Raw genomic sequence first — 6,000 nt, forward strand, 5'->3', positions numbered from 1 at the left:
CGATCACGCGCGTGCATCTAAATCTTCTTCTTTCAATGGGCGTAACACTCGCATATGCCAACGTGGCATTCCTTTCTTACAAGAATTCAAAGGGTTTGATTATCAAATAAAAAACTAAATATCATATTAGTACTACTTTACAATTTTACATAAATTAAAAAAATATAAAAAATAAAAGAATAATAATTTTATCAAATTATTTTTTTAATTATTGATATATTCAAATTATCAATAATAAAAAGTACAAAAATAATAAATTAAAGAATATAATTGAAACATAAAATAAAAATTGTATTGAAAATTTAAATTAACATTTATATTAAAATAAATAAGTAGATGATAGAAAAATAAAAAAAACACCATTATACTTTATAATTTTTTATCTTTGAATTTTTTTTGACAATTTATCATCCATCACTAGTATATAAATACATTAAAAAATCTGTTTTAATTTATTATTAATAAAATAATATCTGATAATTATTATACAGGAATCTTTTTTGATTGAAAATATTTTTTAACTTTATTTTTCTTTTGACAGTGTATTTGTAGTTTGTCTTTAATTGCATTGGTTGTTTTAATTTATTTTTCTATTATTTTTATCTTAATTTATTTTAAATTAAATAAATTTATATATGTATTTAACTTCATATTTTTATTTTCCTTCCTATCAAACGGATAGAAAATAATTTGATTCTCTATTTTTTTTAACTTTGTTTTTATAAAATTAGTTCCCTTATATATCCTTCATGAATAAAACAAAGTGTAAAAGAGATAAAATATGAATTATTCTAATTTATTTTTCTTATTAATTAAAATTTAATTTTATTCTTTTCAAATTTAAATTGGATCTCTCGATTTTTTTAATACTAAAATTAAATCTTCATTTTTAGTTTTTAAAAAATAATATAACGGATTTGTTTTGTCATTATTAAGGTGAAAACAATCTTAAAATTATAATAAAAAAGGAAGGAAAGTTATATAAATAATTGACAGTCTAATTGTTTGGGAGTAATTTTATGAATGAGTTAGGCATTCAAATTTCAACTATTATTAGAATTATTATGTATGTTTTGTTTCCTTATTTCTTCATTTGAAAATTCGTTTAAGAATTTCACCACAATTTGTAAATTTTGAATCAAATCTTGATAAACAAGAATTAATCTTTCTGATTGAATACTCATATTGTTCTTCACTCTTCACTCAAATGAATCAACTAATCCTGATAGTAAGATTATTCTCGTTGCACAATTGTTAATGGAAGAAGAAAGAAAAAATGAAATTGAAGAAGAAAGAAATTAAGGTTTATGCAAAATAAATGAAGAAAAGATTTTCAGTAGATTTTCTCTCTGCTCTCAAAGCTGAGATTTTATTCTTTGTAACTGCAAGTTCTTCATTGTATTACAATGATAGAGGTTACTCCCTATTTATAGATTTGGGTTTGCTTGCTCCTTAAGTAAAGCCCAAAATACATAATTTTGCTAACACTACAAAATTAGACCTGAGTCGAAATTCCTGTCGAGGTACACTACTTCGACGCTTCGATATTTACACCGTTCGACACCTCCTTGCTTCTGTCGAGCAACATGCTTCGACACAAGGAATTATAATTCAACACGCCACCTAATTCATTGTGTCTAAGCTATTTACATTCACTATAGACCTTAATTTCTTGAACACTTTGATCTTCATTCCTTTCGTCATTACGTCTGCAATCTGATTCTCAGTTCTGCAGTGTTCCAAGTTCAGTTTCTCTTCTGCCACATGCTCTCGAAGATAATGGAACATCATTTCAATGTGCTTGCTTTGTCCATGTGCTATCGAATTCTTTGCCAGATTGATAGCAGACATGTTGTCGATCTTCTTGGTAATCACTCCATGATTTTTCCATATAATCTCTTTTACCAAATTCATCACCCATGTTGCTTGACATGCATAGAGAGAAGCAACTATGTATTATGTTTCACATGACGACAATGCTACTACTGGTTCTTTTCTTGAACTCCAAGAAACTGGTGCACCACCTAGCATGAACACATATCCAGCTGCGAATTTTTTATCCTCAACATCACTACACCAACTTGAGTCGGTGTATCTCACTAACTTGCAGTCTTCTCCTTTGTTGGTTGTAGGAGACAAAATTCCATAATCAAGAGTTCCTTCTAGATACCTTAGTATCCTCTTCGTCGCTGTTGGATGTGATACCTTTGGCTTCTGCATGAATCTACTCACCATACCTACATTGTAGGCTAAATCAGGTCTTATGTGACAAAGGTATTAAAGTGATCCAATAAGTCTTTTGTATTGTGTTGGATCGACATCATCTTTATCTGTGTCTTTCGACAGTTTCAATTTGGGCTCATCTGAAGTCGAAGTTGGCTTGCAATCTTGCATCTAAAATCTCTTGAGTATTTCGCCCGCATATCTTCTTTGGTTCATCATTAATCCTCTACTGCTCTTGTAGAATTTGATATCAAGGAAGTATGAGAGATTTCCCAAATCTGACATTTCAAACTTCTCACTTAGGTCATGTTTGAAATCTTCAATCTTCTTCTTACAACTACCTGTTATCATCAAGTCATCGACATAGAGACATAATATAAGAAATTCACGATTGCTTCTTCTTACATATACTTCATGCTCAATAGTGCATTTCACAAATTCCTTCTCTCTTAGGAAATTGTCTATCTTCTCATTCCAAGATCTTGGAGCTTGGTTAAGTCCATGCAGAGCTTTATGCAGCATGTATACCTTACTTACTTTGCCATGTTCCACAAATCCAACTAGTTGTGCAACATACACTTCTTCATCTAATGGACCATTCAGGAATGCATATTTCACATCCATCTGGCATGTACGCCAGTTGCTTATGTTTTCTAGACCAACAACCAACCTGATTGTTTCGATTCTAGCAACAGGTGCAAAAACTTCGTCGAAGTCGATTCCTTCTTTCTGAAGATTTCCTTTTGAAAATTCTGGTACACAGATATCAGATGTCGTATGCGCAGTTACGACACTAATATCAGGACTTCACACAACAATAATAGTAAGCAGATAACAGATGTCGTATACGACGTCACGACACCAGGATCAGGACATGTCACACTAGAAACAATTGCGCAGATAATAGATGTCGTATACAATGTCACGATACTAGGTTCAGGACATGTCACATCAAAAACAATTACAGTGTAAAAAGAAGAAAGTAAATAACACAGGTCAATTGTTAACCCTGTTCGGTGCAATGTCGCCTACATCTGGGGGCATCCAAGCTAGGAAGGAAATCCATTATAATAGTATTAGTTTGAAGTTCTAAACAACCTCCAGTTTTACAAACTTCTCACCTAATCACTACCCTTGGAATTTCTATCTACGACTCTCCTAGATATGAGACCCATCTCACTTGCCTTCAATCACACAACAATGATAACAACTGAAAACAATCAAAGAACAGAAGACACACTTCCAATGAAACAAAATACACTCTTGCTTAAAAGCTCATGAGTGATTCACAATTACAACTCAATAAACTCAGTCCAATTCAAGTATCAAGGAGATACTCGAATGAATCACAAATAACAAAAACAACTCAAACCCTAATTTTCCAATGCTCAAGTGTAGCTCTCTCTCTTTTGTCAATCAGGTTTAGTAACGTCCTCTTTAAATAGCCTTTGGTAAGCATGGGCTTAGGCATAAAAATCAGCTTATTTAAAATAAATCAAATCAAATCAAATTAAATCAAATATGATGTCTCCTTAAATGTCTTGACATTCGTTCGGCATAATATTTGATCAAATCAAATCTGATGTCTTCTTAAATGTTTTGACATCCATTCTGCAGAATCAAATATGATGTCTCCTTAAATGTTTTGACATCCATTCTGCATAATCAAATATGATGTTTCCTTAAATGTTTTGACATCCACTATGCACAATCTTCTAGAGAATCAAATCAAATGTTTCCTTAAATGTTTCGACATCCAATCTATACAATCTTCTGCAGAATCAAATCAAATCTGATTTAATGTTTCCTTAAAATGTCTCAACATCCCTTTTTATGAAACAAGTGCGCAACTGGAAACGAAACAAGAGTTCCTAAAATAAACCTTCTTGGATAGTCAAATGTGATAGCTGAATATTCAGAGAATCTTCAGATATCTCATAATAAAATAAGTCTTCCAAGAAGTAAAACAAAACCTGCAAAGTTGTCTGATCAACATGTCACGACGTCTTGCTCAACATCTTGTTGTGATACATGTTTTAACAAAATTGCTGTCAATCATAAAAACACGGACCTAACACCTTTCTCCACAAGTCTTGCCTTGTGTCGAGTTACTTTTCCTTTAGGATTTAACTTCACCTTGTAAACCCACTTCACATTGATTTCCTTCTTGCCTTGAGGAAATTTGACCAGTGACCAAGTTTTGTTGACTTTGATGGACTCTAGTTCCTTATTCATTGCTTTCGTTCACTTCGAATCCTTCAATGCTTCAGCTGCATTGACTAGTTCGACATTTACATAGAAAACATAGTGTACTAACTCACATTCATCATCGACCACATCATCTGATGTAATCACACATTCTTGCATCCTTGTAGGCACACGTGTCTTATTCTCTGAGATTTGCTTTGAAGGTGAGAAAAACACACAAGAAGGGGGGGGGGGTTGAATTATGTATACTTAAAATCAATTTTACTTCTGAATCAACACGTTCAGACTCCAATATTAAATTTAAAACACAACAGTGGAAATGTAAAGTTCAGAAGTATATGCAAGCAACACACACAAATTCCTCTCCTCAATTGAGAGTAGTACAGTCCCCTTGCCTCAACAAGAGCTTTCCACTATAACCAAACGAGTTACAAATTGCTCAAGCACACTTTCAAGAGACTCCAATGCTCAATCACCCTAGAAAGAGACTTCCTTGCTCAAGGTCTCAGACAAGAGGCTTCCTTTCTCAAGCATGCATGAAAGAGACTTCCTTGCTCAAGTCCTCAGACAAGAGACTTCCTTGCTTAAGCACGCTACCAAGAGACTTCCTTACTTAAGTCCTTAGACAAGAGACTTCCTCTACTTTGAACAAAAGTTTAGTAAACAACATAACTACTATTCTTTGATACATAATCACAAGTATAATAGTTGTGCAACAATCACAAAGGTTTCAACCTTTCTAAGATTTCTAAGATAATCAAAGATAAAAAATCTTATGGTCTTTAAGTTATATCAGTTACAGAAATAACAACTTGGAGTTATGTCAAAGATCTTGTAATGCGTTGTGATGTTGTAACCTTCATTTGAGTCTTCAACTTCCTTTTATAGAGACTGAAAAAGAGTCGTTGGAATATTTGAACATAGTATGCAAACTTAGTGAAGAAGTATGTCAAGAGAGACGTTGGAGACTTGCATCAGGTCTGAATCTTTATTCACTGAGTAATAACATTGCTCTCAATATCTTTCATCGTACTAGGAATCTCCCCAAAGGTAGAACAATCTAAAGATGTCACATCCCTTTTTCTTGAGCCCTGCAAAATGAAAAACCCTAGTTTAATTTATCCAGAAATACGGGGCTTTGATAAATACCACTTTGGTTCAGGGTGCAGATCAACTACTCTTCACATCTTCAGAGTCTGGGCTATTATCAGAAGCCGGATCTTGACGCCAGGATCTGATGCCTCAAAAGGTGATGAACTAATTCATATTTCGATCAATCAGAATCAAACTTTAAATTAATTCTCCATATATGCCAATAATCAGGATTACTTCTATACTTATGATACTGCACATTTAAAACAAAATGTTAGCAAAACCTATTATTCTTTAAATACTTTGTTATCATCAAAACCTTTTAAGAGCATGAACAAATCTTGTTTCAACAATCTCCCCCTTTTTTATGATGATAAACAAATGTATTTAAGAACAATGGTTAATGATTTAATTAACATAGTCTAACATCAGAGGTTGAGGTTTGTAAGCTCCCCCTAAGTTAGATAGTCCATTAAG

The sequence above is a fragment of the Lathyrus oleraceus genome, chromosome 5 (genome assembly GCF_024323335.1).
Source record: "Lathyrus oleraceus cultivar Zhongwan6 chromosome 5, CAAS_Psat_ZW6_1.0, whole genome shotgun sequence".
NCBI lineage: Eukaryota > Viridiplantae > Streptophyta > Magnoliopsida > Fabales > Fabaceae > Lathyrus > Lathyrus oleraceus.